Source organism: Sturnus vulgaris, unplaced genomic scaffold (assembly GCF_052056855.1).
Source record: "Sturnus vulgaris isolate bStuVul1 unplaced genomic scaffold, bStuVul1.hap1 Scaffold_521, whole genome shotgun sequence".
NCBI lineage: Eukaryota > Metazoa > Chordata > Aves > Passeriformes > Sturnidae > Sturnus > Sturnus vulgaris.
In genome coordinates, this window is record NW_028276515.1 from 221,334 (window position 1) to 239,089 (window position 17,756).

The following is a 17,756-nucleotide window of genomic DNA, read 5'->3' on the forward strand; positions in this document are numbered from 1 at the left end:
TCTTGGAGTGCCAAAAGCCTCCTCGTAGCTGATCTCAGGAACCCTGGAAGGGTGAGTTTGGTTTCACGGGGAAAAGGCCTCAGTTTGTGTCCAGAGATCAAATAAGGGACTCTGCTTTTCCTCTAGTTCTCCTTCCTGTTTTCACCTGGGCTACAAGGATGGGCATGGCCTGTATTTCTCATATCAAAGTGATGTTACTAAATTTGTCCAGAAGTTCTGATTATTATTTTTATTAGTAGTAGTAATTTTCTGATAGAAAACACTCTCATTTTGCCTTTCCCACGTTGTTTCCAGGTGCTGCCCAGGATGGACATCTGTGGTCTCAGACAGTGATTCCCGAGGAGCAAGGAAAGCCTTTTCCTCACCTGCACAGTTCAGGTGGATGGGACAGAATTGGTGTGGCCTGACAAGGCAGGAAAAGCTGTCTGTGTTCTGGAGTGCCTTGAAAGCTTTCTCCGTCAGGTTTGGAAGGGGTTTCTCTTTGGGATTTCTTGTGATGCAGCACCACGGGTATCCCTTTGTGCCAAGTCCAGTGCTAAAGGATTGAAGAACTGACAAGTGGGGTCTGGGATGAAAATGCCGCTAATAAAATTAAGCAAAGAATACAATAAGAGAAATGAGCATCCTTTTAATGTCTGAAATAGTTAGGAATAAAAATGCTGGAAAAGGGCACTCTGAATTGGTGTCACTTGTCATGGATAAAACCCCAGAGTGAGGAATCAGAGCAGAAGTTGAGAGCTGGAATCCTTCTGCAGTCGACTTAATTTTCTTTTCCTCCTCTCTTTCAGGACAGGAAGAATCACGACTCTCCTGCCATCTTTGCCAAGAGCTGTGGTGTTTGAGCAGCCAAAGCCCAGAGGCTTCAGCACCAGAGGTCTGAGCCTGGAGGGCTCCTGGTGCTGCCCGTGCTGTGGGCTATGTCAGAGGATGCAGGGTTCCTCTTTGCCTCCCTGCTGGGATTAACTGCCATGGGAATGTGGGATCTGGGTGAAACTCCAGCTCTCCTGGTGTTCAGGGGAGCAAGGTCTGAGGGACTCCTCTCTGGGGATGTGCGGTGAAGGACTGAATAGTGTGGAAGGAGAGTATTTATAAACTGTATCACTGTTTCTCCCAAAATTGGGGTGGAGCACTGATGGGGGTGGTTGGGTTTGGTCTGGGCCGGCTATTCTTTGTGCAATTTTTAAATTCTCTTGTATGATTTACTGTCCGGTATCTTTCTAACAAAAGCTGACATAAATTTAGATTAAGGATTAGAACTTGGCTCCATTCATTGCAAACATTTGACAAGGCTGGAGGACTGGGGTGGTGACTGCTCTCAGGAAAGGTTACTTATTAATACTGTGTCAGATTTCCCGCAGTGACTGTCAGGCCTGCATGGCTGTGAGTTCGTGCTCTTCTCACTGGGGAAATAAGTTCAGCAAAATTAGAAATGTTAGAAAAATCCAGCCAAAAATTCCACCTCTGTACCCCCTAAGTTTTCCCAGTTTTTCCCAGCTAGGAGCTGCACAGAAGTCAGGCAGGGGAAGTGACAACAGGGAACAGCTGAAAAATTCAAAGGCACAAAGAGGAAAGGGGAAAGGTTTCAGAAAACAATTCTATGGTCTAAGAATAATTTCTGATTCCCTACTGAGAAGAACACGAACTCGCAGCCATTCAGGCCTGACAGTCCCCTGCAGTGAGAGCTCAGCACACATCCACAGAGGCAAGTCCAGCATCTTAAATGAAAAAATAAAAATAAAAACCAGAAGAAAAAGGTGATTTCTTTTGCTTCAGAGTTATTTCAAGTTCTTAAAGCCCAAGCAACATTTGCTCTTGATTTTGGTTGGGTGAATCATGAGCAGTGGGCACGGGTCATGCCATTCATTGAGCAGAAAACCCGGGGTCATTTAGAGGGGACACAAGAACTGTTTGTGTAGCGACCTCGGGCTGCAGAGGGGCAGGAGAAAGGCCAAGGGAGCTCCCTGGGGCCACCAGGGCCTGTGGGGAACAGAATGGACGCTTGGATGACCAGTGGAGGTGAGGAGTGGATCTGAGTTCATCTACAGGGAAATAAGGAGGGGATACTCTGGAGTGAAAAGCTGAGGTGATGAGTTCACCCACCTGGGCACGAGTTGTGTTTGCACAAAGTGGGAACAGAGGTGAAGGTCAATCCAAAGTCGATCCTGCTTGACCTCTGAATTCCAGGATAAGTTTTACAAGCTGCCAAATGAGGGAGTAAAAATACACAAAAATGAAACCGAGAGCATTCATGAGGTTCCTGGGAGTCCATTACACTGTTGTCATAGAATTCTTAATGAGTTTTGAGCTTTTAATGACAACAATTCAGTACTTTCTTTGGATTATTCACTGTGTAGGATTTGGGGTTTATCTGGATTTTAAAGGCGTCGTGGTGGCCCTGACACTGCTCAGGAGCTGGTAGGAAAAGCAGGGTCAGAGCTCCTGGCAGGCACAGGGTGTTTTTCCCAGAGTGGACTGTGGAGGAATTGTTTGGGCCTTGGATTGTCCCTCTGGGTGATGCCAGTTGCTGTGATTTGTGTAATTCCATACATTTAACTCCCAATACTTCCCAGCCCAGGAGCTTGAGCTGACAGGGCAGCACACAGATTGTTCTCTGTGCTGTGCCCCGATTTGGGGTTGGCTGTCAGCTTTGCTAGCTCCCGTGAATTATGCCCATAGCCCCGAATTCCCTGCTCAATTCCCACTGCCATAACCTCACAGCGCCTCATGGAGTGGGGATATACTGTGGCAGGAAGCTCAGCAGCATCGGCACAGGGACAGGTGTATATTCCAAAGAATTTGCTGTTTCAAACCCTCATCCCCCAGCCCCGCCGATGTCCCTGGGGGGCACTTGACAGAGTTACCTGGATTTCAGCTGATTTCACCCCCCCGAGCTCGGGCTCCAGGTGATCTTTTCAAGCAGGAGAAGCCAGGGGCCGGAGGCGCTCCTGGCCCGTGCCGAGGCAGTCCCTGGGGCCACGAGAGGACATCTCTCCCTGCAGAATTTCAGTTCTTTCCAGAGCCTCAGCAGTGACAGAGGACAAAGAGGAAGATGAGGAGGAGGAAGAAGGGGGAGAGGGTTTGAGAGGAGGGGAAGCCCAAATTCGTGCTGTGTGCGGAGCTCCGACAGCACGCTGCAGCCCGCAGCTCAGTGTGAGCACGGGGCAGAGGAGGCGATTTCTGGGCATTCAATCACCCTGAGGCGGGCCCGGCACCGCCCCTGCAGCACCGTCCCCAGCACAGCTCGGTACCGCTCCGGGATCACCCGGCCCCGCCCCCGGTGCCGCCCGGGACCACTGGGGACCGCCCCTAAAGCACCGCCCCGGCCCCGCCCGGTCCCGTCCCCGGGACCTCCGTGCCCCGCCTCGCCAAGCCCCGGCTCCGCCCCGAGCCTGCCCGGGCTGCGCCGGGACCATCGCTGGCGGCCCCGCCCCTCTCCCCCGGGCCGAAGCGGGCTGAAGGAGATGTCCGCACGATTGGAAACGCCGCCGAAAATCGCACCCGTGGGATCGGTGTCGGCGTCGTGCGCAGGCATCCCACTAGAGCGAGCGGGCTCCTTGCTGTGCCACCCTCCTTTTGCAGCCAGAGTTAGAAGGTCGGGGAGCGACACCCGAGCCGCCATCTTGGGAGAGGCAGGCGCGCAGTACCGCGCTCTGCCCACAGGGTGGCGCTTGGGAGACAGGCAAGGGATGGAATCAAGGAGTGTCCCAATCCTTGAGGAAATCCCCCTGAATGAACGCCCCAAAAAACCCCGACCAGAACTGAGAAACCTCCTGCCTCTGTATGAGTGCAAAGGGTGTGCAAGGAGTGTGCAAATAGTGTGCATTAGCAATCGATCGGCAGGCATTGGAAAGCGATCGCCGATCTAATCGATCGGCACTCATTGGCAATCGATCGCCGATCTAATCGATCGGCAGGCACGATCATTCGATCGCCGATCTAATCGATCGGCAGGCATTAGCAATCGATCGCCGACATAATCGATCGGCAGGTGCGATCAATCGATCGCCGATCTAATCGATCGGCAGGCATTAGCAATCGATCGCCGATCTAATCGATCGGCAGGCGCAATCAATCGATCGCCGATATAATCGATAGGCAGGCATTAGCAATCGAACGCCGATCTAATCGATCGGCAGGCATTAGCAATCGATCGCCGATCTAATCGATCGGCAGGCGCGATCGATCGATCGCCGATCTAATCGATCGGCAGGCATTAGCAATCGAACGCCGATATAATCGATCGGCAGGCGCGATCAATCGATCGCCGATCTAATCGATCGGCAGGCGCGATCAATCGATCGCCGATCTAATCGATCGGCAGGCATTAGCAATCGATCGCCGATCTAATCGATCGGCAGGCGCGATCAATCGATCGCCGATCTAATCGATCGGCAGGCATTAGCAATCGATCGCCGATCGAATCGATCGGCAGGCATTAGCAATCGATCGCCGATCTAATCGATCGGCAGGCGCGATCAATCGATCGCCGATCTAATCGATCGGCAGGCATTAGCAATCGATCGCCGATCTAATCGATCGGCAGGCGCGATCAATCGATCCCCGATCTAATCGATCGGCAGGCATTAGCAATCGATCGCCGATCTAATCGATCGGCAGGCATTAGCAATCGATCGCCGATCTAATCGATCGGCAGGCGCGATCAATCGATCGCCGATCTAATCGATCGGCAGGCATTAGCAATCGAACGCCGATCGAATCGATCGGCAGGCGCGATCAATCGATCGCCGATCTAATCGATCGGCAGGCATTAGCAATCGATCGCCGATCTAATCGATCGGCAGGCATTAGCAATCGATCGCCGATCTAATCGATCGGCAGGCGCGATCAATCGATCGCCGATCTAATCGATCGGCAGGCATTAGCAATCGATCGCCGATCGAATCGATCGGCAGGCGCGATCAATCGATCGCCGATCTAATCGATCGGCAGGCATTAGCAATCGAACGCCGATATAATCGATCGGCAGGCGCGAACAATCGATCGCCGATATAATCGATCGGCAGGCATTAGCAATCGAACGCCGATATAATCGATCGGCAGGCGCGATCAATCGAACGCCGATATAATCGATCGGCAGGCATTAGCAATCGAACGCCGATATAATCGATCGGTAGTCGTGATCAATCGATCGCCGATCTAATCCATAGGCACGCATTAGCTATCGATCGCCGATCTGATTTTTCCCGCCATTTTTCATGCATTTTTTCCCCCATTTCTTACTGATTTTTCCCCAATTTTTCATGCTTTTTTTCCCGCAATTTTCGTGGATTTTTTCCCATATTTTCCCCATTTCTCACTGATTTTTTTCCCCCATTTCTCAATGATTTGTTTCCCCAATTTATCAAAGATTTTTTTTTCCCCATTTCACCATGATGTTTCCCCCATTTCTCACTGATTTTTTCCCCCATTTCTCACTGATTTTTTCCCCCCATTTTTCCATGGATATTTCCCGATTTTCCCCCCCATTGCTCACTGATTTTTGCCCCCATTTCTCTCTGAATTTTCCCCCCATTTTCCATGCATTTTTCCCCCCATTAATCACTGATTTTTTTCCCCATTTATCACTGATATTTGCCCCCATTTCTCTCTGAATTTTTCCTTCCATTTTTCATGCATTTTTCCGCCCATTAATCACTGATTTTCTCCCCATTTATCACTGATTATTGCCCCCATTTTTCACTTATTTTTTCCCCACAGCATCGGCCACCACAGCACGAGCGACAACAGCTCGCTCTGTTCCCGCCATTGCCCATGGATTGTTTCCCTGTTTTCCATGGATTTTTTCCCCATTTCTCACTGATTCCCCCCCCCCCCCCATTTCTCACTGAATATTCCCCCATTTTTCATCGACTTTTCCCCCATTTCTCACTGATTTTTTCCCCATTTCTCAATTATTTTTTCCCCACTTTTCCCCGTTTCTCACTGATTTATTCCCCCATTTTTCATGGATTTTTTTTCCCCCATTTCTCACTGATTTTTTTCCCCATTTTTCAAAGATTCCTCCCCCGTTTTTCACTGATTTTTCTCCATTTCTCACTGATTTTCCCACCATTTTTCATGTGGTTTTTTTCCATTTCTCACTGATGTTTTACCCCATTCTTATTACCATTCTCATAGCTCTATTTTATATTTATACATATTCTTATATTTGCATTATTTCTGTTATACACTAGATTTTTCATAGATATTTGCTACTTAGATTTCATTATATTTTACATGTATACCAATCTATTTCTATTCTTTATCTTTTATTTTTATATTAGCTATAAAAACCGTGCCTCTACCCAAATAAAAAGCATTTAAACATTCCTTTTAGACTATATTTAGGTATTTTTTATGGTTCTGTTTTTCATGCATTCTACACCCACCCCTCCCTCTCAATGTTCTGGCACCCAGCATGACCCCCCCCCCCCCATGCCCGACTCACCTGCTCCTCCAGCGCAGCCCGGCTCCCTCTCCCAGGGACCTTGGGGTGCCCCAAACCACGTCGGAGCCCCCAGTCTCCACACCCTCCCCCTCCGTAGGGAACGGGAATGGGATGGGGAGCACACAGGACAAGAAAGGAACACAAAAGACACACTGGACAGAGAGAAGAAAAGGGCTGGAAGCTGGATATGAGGATGAAAGTGGAGCAGCAACAAACCTCAGGACTCTTGACTAGAGAGTGTGGCTGCTGAACGTCTCAAAAAAAAACCCCAGCTCCAACACAACATGCTGTGCTCACGGCTCGGCCTGGGACTCGTCAGTGAACATCTCTCTCTTGCCAGGGCCATAAAGCCCCCGAGAAAACACGAGGTGAGGTTCATGTGCTCCGGCTTTGCTCCTGCTCAGCCCTAACCCCAGCCCCTGCTGCCAGTGAGCACCCTGATCTCTGAACCTCTTCTCACCTTGTTTGTACGCTTCCAAATTCCTTCCTCTTTCTTCAAGCTTCATCTGTTTCCTGGCATTGGGAGAATGACAAGTGTTTAGCACAGCGCAATGAATACAACAGTCTCATTTTCAGAAGACACAACTGAACGAGAACCGACAGCAGCACTGCTTCGAGACAATCTGGGCACACGTTTCCCTTCCAGCAATCTGAGTGTTCTTTTGTGTCACGCCTGAAATCCTGAAAATGGTTTTTTGAGAAAAATTATCCATAACTAGAAAACAATCCAACCAAATAAATAGAACCCCTATGATATAATAACAGCCCATATACTACAACACTCCAATTCTAATATTAATAAGAAAACAGAAATTAGCTACACAGCATTACCTCAAACAAACACTACATACTGGCAAGAATCAAAGCCACCACAAAATAATTCAAAAACTACCCTATGCCTTATGCTACAGGCTAGAACGCCATCGGCAAACCTTATCAAGGTATCCTTTAAAAACAACGCCCCACCAAAAACAAAAACAACACAAAACGCCATTCAAGAACTCCCTTATCAACACCTGAATGAAAAAACATGGCATTAGATAAATAGACCATAGCCCTTATCATACACCATCTACAAACAAAATAAAGCTATACCATACATCCTCGAAAACCACCTTCAAAGCACGACATTAGAAAAAAAAACTTTCCAGAATTAAAAGCTGTATCTAACAAAAGCCGTCTGATAAAATTAACAACCAAGCCCCCACCATCAGAGCTGCCCCTACTAAACTCCCCATCGTACAGATGAAAAATCAGTTTTAAAAACCTACTTCAATTCATTCTGCCTCAAATACAAAACCATCCAGAAAGTTACCTTCACTCAAAACCAAAAGCGCACGTAGTAAATAACATTAAAAAATAAATCAGCACGCTACACACCACAAGCATAAAATATTGAATTAAAACCAAAAATACCCCTATTCATTAAAGAGCCCAGCCGCAAGCTATATTTAACTATAACTTCGTGCAAACGTACACATATCATTAAAATAGATTTCTTTCAGAATACAACTGATGATCTAAAATAGTAAAATGTCCGAGAACGATATTATAATAGGATATCCTCGATCATCCTCCCGCAAATTCTCTCCACTGTATTGTCCGACACACACCGGAAAAAAAATCCAGTTTTTACTTTTTTCAGCTAACTTCTCATTTATTAGCTGAGAGGAATGTTGAATTTGTCTTTACAAATGAGCTGTGGATCAGCCTGTAGATAAGGCTAGCACTGAGAGATAAAAGAAACAATGGGATGGATTCCACTGATTGATGAATGGAAAGAGATAGTTGCCTTTACAAACAAACTGCAGGGCTGCTGATAAATGAAATTGGATATCGAAAGATGAAAGAAGCAACGGGGGGAAACTAGGAATTCTAGAAGAATTAAAAATTAAAAGGGAGGGTTATACATTAGAGGGGAATTTCAGGTATCAGGCGTTCCGGGAAGTCTGTGCCTCTCAAGTACCTCAGCCAATGGGAAAAGAGAGAGGAAAATGCGGCCGGGAAAATAGGATAAAAAGGAGGCTGCGTCCTCCAAAAATTTGAGAGATCCCAGGGGAATGTCCCATGGCCTCTCCCTTTATTCGAATAAAGCAAAAAGGACTCCTCCGTTTCCTTTTCGGACATAAACCGCTGGTGTTTGTGGATTAATTTTCCTGACATTTAGCAACGTATTGTTAAAAAAAAAAAAAAAAAAAAAAGTGATCCAGAAGAGGACAACATTGACAGCCATTCCAAGACAGGATGAACAAATGCTTTCACATTGACAGAGGATGCTGCGATGTTCTGAGAACAGAAGATAGAATAAAATAAAGGAAGGTGATGTTACAAGACAGAAAAGGGTAAAATAAAAGGAGTACCTGAGACTGGGGGGCGGGGGGGAAGAAAATGGGGAAATATTAATTGCTACACACTAGGTACAAATGCTTTTTACAAGTAATTTATGAGAAGCAAGCTAAAAGCGTCTTACTGCTGCTAGTGATATCATGCTCCAAGCTCTGCTAATAATTCCTATTTCTAGCAATAGTTAAATTGAACTCACTACATTCCAACTATTTTTCTGCTTGTTTAGATGGCAGATCCGTTTGGAACACACCTTAGTATAGCAAATTCTATGCCCAGCTAGGGACCTCTCAGTTCTTCCATAAAACATTTTCTTCTGCATTATGGCAAGCCTTTGTTTTAGCTTGACAGCTTTCTTGAAACTTAAATTTACGCATGTATCCAAAGACATTTGCAATTCCAGAAATTGGTAGGCACATCATATGGAAAGTAAATAACATTCTCGAGAGGGAGTTGCTTTGTTACTGAGGGGATGAAAAGCAAGGCTAGAGCTAGTAGAAGTACCCAAGAAATTGGACTTAACGCAGCTTTTACAAGGCTCAAAGTAGCCATACCGAGATGTTTGAGCTAAAAGCCCCAGTTACCAGACTTACAGGCCTAATAGTTATCACCACACCACATTCCCTGGTTGCAGGATTTTTAACAGCAGTGCAGAACGCTACTGAAAATTATTTTTAGGTTGAATTGTTCTCTCCCCTCACTGCCTGTGTAGCTGTTAGAGGCTTCCAGGAGGCTGGGGAAGCAGACTGCTGGTTTCACTTCCAGACAGGTCACTTCCATGGTCTGCTGGAGGGCACTTTGAAGCCCATGGCCTTTTCTTGCTCTATTGTATCTGACAACTTTCCTCCCCCACGTCTGTTTTTTAGAGGGCAGCATTTTTGGAGGGCCAGTCAAAGACCTCAGGCTCCGAGAGAATTCGTCTGCTTTGCTCTGTTTATGTGTGCAACAGATGGGAGCAGCAACTAAGTCAAGTAGTAACTTCTGAGCTGCCCAGTTATCAGTAAACCAAAATATTCTTTTGTGACTCTCGCCAGACGAACATATCATCCTATCCGAGTCACACACTGCCCCTCTGGCATTTTCCAGTCAGACAAAGAATTCCTGGCCCCTTCCTTGCATGAACCTCAGCTCTCCACCTTGTTCCAGAAAGAGTTCTAGATCCAAGGCCCAGTGAGCCAGCTACCCTTTGCTGCCCTGAGCAGTATGGAAACAGCCAAGCCCCAGCCCTGCAGCCCTGCCTAACTCGCCTTTGCCTCCCAAACCTCAACCTTTTCCTTGGCTGTGGCATCCTCACTCATGCAATCCTGAGGACAAAAATCTGATTTGGCAGGTGAGGCCGTTTCTAACGCAAAAGCTTCACCAAGGTTTCTCTTCCAACTTCAGCCTTAAACAGTCCTGTCCTCCTCAGACAGCCCCCACCTCCAGCCTTTAGCTGTAAATACTTACTGGTTTATAGCTAATGCTTGCCACCCCTCAAAATTAAGTCTTTTGAGATGCATTTACATCCCTCCCTAACCATGTCCTCATCACCCTTCCCAAACTCAGCCTCATCTCCAGGCCTAGAACCTCTCCCTAGGTGAGGGACTGTCCTCGGGTAGGAGTGCTGACAGACCTGTGCATGAGCCCAGCTGCATAGCCCGTGCTAATCCCAGCCCAGCTCTAGCCTTTAAACCCACTGGGGCTTTGGTACTGGAGGCCCAGTTACAGTAACCCCTGTGGCCGTTCCGCTTCCAGGCCATCTGGGAGTTGTGATCCCCCACCCTACACCACTTTGGTGAGAAATGCATTCCTTTCTTACAATAAAGTTTTCATTTTATGTCTAAATTCAAGCATTCCGAGAAAACGTGTAGCAATTATATCAAGACAGACATGACAGGCACCAACATGAGTCTTTCATTACACACTTTTCATGCCTTCTCTCCACAGATTTCTTTGAGGCAACTCTGACTCCTTTTCTCACAGGCAGCTCCACACAGCCCCGACTCCTCCTCTCCTCTGTACGACTGGCTAAACCCCAGCCTGTCCCTTCCCCAGCCACCTGAGCCTGTCTGTCCCACACACAGCATCCTCTCACCTTGTCCATCCCTTGCACGGCCACGTGTCCCTTCCTCCTCGCAGCACAGCCAGCAGGCTCCAGCCCACACTGCAGCAGGCTCTGCACCTCCAGCTGGAGCTGTGCTTAGTGAAACTGGCAGCCAGCTGACCCACGCTTTTATAACAACCAGCCTCACTGGGCAGGCAAGGCTGTTTCCACTCCTTGCTAATCAGTACAGCTGTAACTCGTTGGCAACTAGTGCCTTCTGCACTATCCTTACAAACTATTCTCCTACAGAAATGGACCGGAATTCCGCGGGGATTTTCCGGGGATTCCGGGGGGATTTTCTCGGGAATTCCGGGGGGATTTTGTCGGGAATTCCGGGGGAATTTTGTCGGGGATTCCGGGGGGATTTTCTGGGGGATTCCGGGGGGATTTTATCGGGGGTTCCTGGGGGATATTCCCGGGGATTCCGGGGGGATTTTATCGGGGATTCTGGGCATATTTTCTCGCGGATTCCGGGGGGATTTTCTCGCGGATTCCGGGGGGATTTTCTCAGGGATTCCGGGGGGATTTTTCCCGGGAAATCCGGGGGGATTTTCCCCGCGATTCCAGGGGGATTTTCCAGGGGATTCCGGGCATATTTTCTCGGGGATTCCTGGGGGATTTTCCAAGGGATTCCATGGGGATTATCCAGGGGATTCCAGGGGGATTTTATCGGGGATACCTGGGGGATTTTCCAGGGGATTCCGGGGGGATTTTCACGGGGATTCCGGGGGAATTTTCACTGGGATTCCGGGGCGATTTTCTCAGGGAATTCCGGGGGATTTTCTCGGGAATTCCGGGAGGATTTTCAGGAGTATTCCGGGGGGATTTTCCCGAGTATTCCGGGGGGATTTTTTCGGGGAGTCCGGGGGGATTTTCCCGGGGATTCCGAGGGGATATTCCCGGGGAATTCCGGGGGGATTTTCTCCGGGATTCCGGGGGGATTTTCCAGGGGTTTCAGCGAGGAATTTCCCGGGGAATTCCCGGTGGATTTTCCAGGGGATTCCGGGTGGATTTTCTCGGGGATTCCGGGGGGATTTTCCCGAGTATTCCGGGGGGAATTTTTCGGGGAGTCCGGAGGGATTTTCCCGGGGTATCCGGGGTGATTTTACGAGGAATTCCGGGGGGATTTTCCCGAGTGTTCCGGGGGGATTTCCTCGGGCAATTCCGGGGGATGTTCTCGGGTATTCCGGGGCCATTATCTCGGTGATTCCGGGGAGATTTTCTCGGGGATTCCGAGATTATTTTCCCGGGGAATTCATGGGGATTTTCCCGGGGATTCCGGGGGGATTTTACGAGGAATTCCGGGGGATTTTCCGGGGATTCCTGTGAGATTTTCCGTGGATTCGGGGCGGATTTTCTCGGGAATTCCGGGGAGATGTTCCCCGGGATTGCGGGGGGATTTCCCGCGGGATTCCGGTGGGCATTTTCCGGGGATTTCGGGGGGATTTTCTCGGGGATTCCGGGGGGATTTTCCCCGGGTATTCCGGGTGGATTTTCCCTGGGTTTCCGGGGCGATTTCCTCGGGGATTCCGGAGGGATTTTCCCAGGGAATTCCTGGAAGAATTTCTCGGGTTTTCCGGGGCGATTTTCCCGGGGAATCCGGGGGGATTTTCTCGGGGATTCCGGGGGGATTTTCCCGAGTATTTCGGGGGGGTTTTCTCGGGGATTCCGTGGGGATTTCCCCGGGGATTCCGGGGGGATTTTCCCGAGTATTCCGGGAGGATTTTGTCGGGGATTTCCGGCAGATTTTCTCGTGGATTCCGGGACGATTTTCCCGAGGAATTCCAGGGGGATTTTCTCGGGGATTCCGGGGGGATTTTCTCGGGAATTCCGGGGGGATTTTCTCGGGGATTCCGGGGGGATTTTCCCGGGGATTCCGGGGGGATTTTCCGGGGATTCTGGGGGAATTTTCCAGGGGATTCGGGGCCGATTTTCGCGGGGATTCTGGGGGGATTTTCCAGGGGATTGCGGGGGGATTTTCCCTGGTAATTCCAGGGGATTTTCGGGGGATCTCGGGGACAGTATCCCAGAGATTCGGGGCGCATTTTCCGGGGATTCCGGGGGGATTTTTCGGGGATTCCGGGGGGATTTTCCAGGGGATTCCGGGCATATTTTCCCGAGTATTACGGGCGAATTTTCTCGGGGATTCCGGGGAGATTTTCTCGCGTATTCCCGGGGCATTTTCCTGGAGATTCCAGGGGGATTTTATCGGGGATTCCGGGGGGATTATCCAGGGGATTCCGGGGGGATTATCCAGGGGATTCCGGGGGGTTTTACCAGGGGATTCCGGGCATATTTTCCCGAGTATTACGGGCGAATTTTCTCGGGGATTCCGGGGAGATTTTCTTGGGGATTCCGGGGAGGCTTTCACAGGGATTTCTGGGGGATTTTCGCCTGGATTCCGGGGGGATTTTCTCGCGGATTCCCGGGGGATTTTCCCGGGGAATTCCGGGGGGATTTTCTCGGGAATTCCGGGGGGATTTTGTCGGGGATTCCGGGGGGATTTTCTGGGGGATTCCGGGGGGATTTTATAGGGGGTTCCTGGGGGATATTCCCGGGGATTCCGGGGGGATTTTCTCGCGGATTCCGGGGGGATTTTCTCAGGGATTCCGGGGAGATTTTATCGGTGATTCCGGGGGGATTTTTCCCGGGAAATCCGGGGGGATTTTCCCCGCGATTCCAGGGGGATTTTCCAGGGGATTCCGGGCATATTTTCTCGGGGATTCCTGGGGGATTTTCCAAGGGATTCCATGGGGATTTTCCAGGGGATTCCTGGGGGATTTTCCCGGGGATTCCTGGGGGATTTTCCAGGGGATTCCGGGGCGATTTTCTCAGGGAATTCCGGGGCGATTTTCTCAGGGAATTCCGGGGGATTTTCTCGGGAATTCCGGGAGGATTTTCAGGAGTATTCCGGGGGGATTTTCCCGAGTATTCCGGGGGGATTTTTTCGGGGAGTCCGGGGGGATTTTCCCGGGGATTCCGAGGGGATATTCCCGGGGAATTCCGGGGGGATTTTCTCCGGGATTCCGGGGGGATTTTCCAGGGGTTTCAGCGAGGAATTTCCCGGGGAATTCCCGGTGGATTTTCCAGGGGATTCCGGGTGGATTTTCTCGGGGATTCCGGGGGGATTTTCCCGAGTATTCCGGGGGGAATTTTTCGGGGAGTCCGGAGGGATTTTCCCGGGGTATCCGGGGTGATTTTACGAGGAATTCCGGGGGGATTTTCCCGAGTGTTCCGGGGGGATTTCCTCGGGGATTACGGGATGATTTTCTCGGGCAATTCCGGGGGATGTTATCGGGTATTCCGGGGCCATTATCTCGGTGATTCCGGGGAGATTTTCCCGGGGATTCCGAGATTATTTTCCCGGGGAATTCATGGGGATTTTCCCGGGGATTCCGGGGGGATATTCGCGGGGATTCCGGGGGATTTTCTCGGGGATTTCGGAGGGATTTTCCCAGGGAATTCCTGGAAGAATTTCTCGGGTTTTCCGGGGGGATTTTCCAGGGGATTCCGGGGGGATTTTTCGGGGATTCCGGGGGGATTTTCCAGGGGATTCCGGGCATATTTTCCCGAGTATTACGGGCGAATTTTCTCGGGGATTCCGGGGGGATTTTCCCGAGTATTTCGGGGGGGTTTTCTCGGGGATTCCGTGGGGATTTCCCCGGAGATTCCGGGGGGATTTTCCCGAGTATTCCGGGAGGATTTTGTCGGGGATTTCCGGGGGATTTTCTCGTGGATTCCGGGACGATTTTCCCGAGGAATTCCGGGGGGATTTTCTCGGGGATTCCGGGGGGATTTTCTCGGGGATTCCCGGGGGATTTTCCAGGGGGATTCCGGGGTGATTATCCCGGGGATTTTCCTGGGGGATTTTCCCGGGGATTCCGGGGGATTTTCTCGGGGATTCCGGGTTGATTTTCCCGGGGAATTCCGAGGGATTTTCTCGGGGATTCCGGGGGGGCTTTCACGGGGATTTCTGGGGGATTTTCGCCTGGATTCCGGGGGGATTTTCTCGCGGATTCCGGGGGCTATTTTCCCGGGGATTCCGGGGGAAATTTCTCGGGGAGTCCGGGGGGATTTTCTAGGGGAATTCCGGGGGATTTTCTCGGGGATTCTGGGGGGATTTTCCCGGGGATTCCGGGCGGATTTTCTCGTGGATTCCGGGACGATTTTCCCGAGGAATTCCGGGGAGATTTTCTCGGGGATTCCGGGGGGATTTTCTCGGGGATTCCCGGGGGATTATCCAGGGGATTCCGGGGGGATATTGCAGAGTATTCCGGGGGGATTTTCCGGGGAATCTGGGGGGATTTTCTCGGGGATTCCGGGGGGATTTTCCCGGCGAATTCCGGGGGGATTTTCTCGGGGATTCCGGGGTGATTATCCCAGGGATTTTCCTGGGGGATTTTCCCGGGGAATTCCGGGGGATTTTCTCGGGGATTCCGGGGAAATCTTCCAGGGGATTCGGGGCGGATTTTCTCGGGGATTCCGGGGAGATTATCCCGGGGATTTCGGGGAGATTTTCTGGGGGATTCCTGGGGGATTTTCTCGGGGATTCCGGGGGGATTTTCCCGGGGATTCCCGGGGATTTTCTCTCGGATTTTTTCCCCAATTTTTCAAGCATTTTTTCCCGCAATTTTCGTGGATTTTTCCCAAATTTTCCCCATTTCTCACTGATTTTTTTCCCCATTTCTCAATGATTTTTGCCCCAATTTATCAAAGATTTTTTTCCCCATTTCTCACTGATGTTTCTCCCCATTTTCCCCCCATTTCTCACTGATTTTTATCCCCCATTTCTCTCTGATTTTTTCCCCATTTCTCTCTGATTTTTTCCCCATTTCACCATGATGTTTTCCCCATTTCTCACTGATCTTTCCGTTGATTTTTCATGGATTTTTCCACCCATTTTTCGTGGATTTTTTCCCCATTTTTCCCCATTTCTCACTGATTTTTTCCCCCATTTATCACTCCTTTTTCCCCATTTTTCCCCATTTCTCACTGATTTTTTCCGCCATTTTTCATGGATGTTTCCCCCAATTTTCATGGATATTTCCTGATTTTCCCCCCCATTTCTCACTGATATTTGCCCCCATTTCTCTCTGAATTATTCCCCCCATTTTTCATGCATTTTCCCGCCCATTAATCACTGATTTCTTCCCCATTTCTCACTGACTTTTCCCCCCATTTCTCACTGATTTTTATCCCCCACTTCTGACTGATTTTTCCCAATTTTTCGTTGATCTTTTTCCCCATTCCTCACCGATTTTTCCCCCATTTCTCTCTGATTTTTCCATCATTTTTCATGGTTTTTCCCCCCCATTTCTCACTGATTTTACCCCATTTCTCACTGATTTTATTAATGTTTGTATTTCTATTTCTAATTATGTTTATATTTATATTTATATTTATTATTATTGTTTTGCACGTTTATGTTTATGTTTATGTTATTGTTTATATCTATGCAGGTTAACGTTTGTGCATGTTTCTGTCTATGTTTATATTTATGCATATTTATTTTTATGCCGGCGAACGCGGGCAGGCGTTTTATGTAAACGCCTATCCGCCGGGGTCTTATGGCGGCCGCCATCTTGAGCGTGTCCGCACTCTCAAAATGGCGGCTCGGGCGGCACCCCGCGTGACCTTCCCAAAATGGCGGCAGAAAGGGCGGGAAAAATCAGGACCCCGGTGTGTAGGCATAAAATGCCTGATTAAATGGCCGACGCCGATCCGCTCGCCGCCAATTTTCCCGGACGTTTCAGAGCGTGCCGACAACGGCCGCGCGGTCCGCGGTGCCGCGGGCGTGAGGGCGCCGGCGGGCGCGGGCAGGCGTTTTATGTAAACGCCTATCCTCCGGGGTCCTAGAGAGGCCGCCATCTTGAGCGTGTCCGCACTCTCAAAATGGCGGCTCGGGCGGCACCCCGCCTGACCTTCCCAAAATGGCGGCAGAAAGGGCGGGAAAAAATCAGGACCCCGGTGTGTAGGCATAAGATGCCTGATTACATCGCCGACGCCGATCCGCTCGCCGACAATTTTCCCGGACGTTTCAGAGCGTGCCGACAACGGCCGCGCGGTCCGCGGTGCCGCGGGAGTGAGGGCGCCGGCGGGCGCGGGCAGGCGTTTTATGTAAACGCCTATCCGCCGGGGTCCTAGAGAGGCCGCCATCTTGAGCGTGTCGGGACTCTCAAAATGGCGGCTCGGGCGGCACCCCGCCTGACCTTCCCAAAATGGCGGCAGAAAGGGCGGGAAAAAATCAGGACCCCGGTGTGTAGGCATAAGATGCCTGATTACATCGCCGACGCCGATCCGCTCGCCGACAATTTTCCCGGACGTTTCAGAGCGTGCCGACAACGGCCGCGCGGTCCGCGGTGCCGCGGGCGTGAGGGCGCCGGCGGGCGCGGGCAGGCGTTTTACGTAGACGCCTATCCTCCGGGGTCCTAGAGAGGCCGCCATCTTGAGCGTGTCCGCACTCTCAAAATGGCGGCTCGGGCGGCACCCCGCCTGACCTTCCCAAAATGGCGGCAGAAAGGGCGGGGAAAAAATCAGGACCCCGGTGTGTAGGCATAAGATGCCTGATTACATCGCCGACGCCGATCCGCTCGCCGACAATTTTCCCGGACGTGTCAGAGCGTGCCGACAACGGCCGCGCGGTCCGCGGTGCCGCGGGCGTGAGGGTGCCGGCGGGCGCGGGCAGGCGTTTTACGTAGACGCCTATCCGCAGGGGTCCTAGAGAGGCCGCCATCTTGAGCGCTGCCGCACGGCTGGGTCCCGGCCCGCGGGCCCTTCCGCCATCCTGAGAGGGGCACGGTGCAGTACCCGCCTGTGTCCACACGGCGGCAGCACTGCCGCCCAACTCAGCCCGGCACTGCCGCCCTGTCAGGGACAGACAGA

General features: G+C 50.7%; 2 long non-coding RNA genes across 2 annotated transcripts; one reads left to right on the top strand and one right to left on the bottom strand.

Annotated features, from left to right (window-relative positions):
- Positions 1-214: 214 nt before the first annotated feature.
- Positions 215-3,218, bottom strand: LOC148217621 (uncharacterized). Its single transcript, XR_015800914.1, has 2 exons — positions 2,862-3,218; positions 215-2,199 (listed from the first exon to the last, which is right to left on the bottom strand). It is a non-coding gene; the product is annotated as an uncharacterized LOC148217621 (long non-coding RNA).
- Positions 325-1,758, top strand: LOC148217622 (uncharacterized). The gene is made up of 2 exons (XR_015800913.1): positions 325-462; positions 789-1,758. It is a non-coding gene; the product is annotated as an uncharacterized LOC148217622 (long non-coding RNA).
- Positions 3,219-17,756: the final 14,538 nt, after the last annotated feature.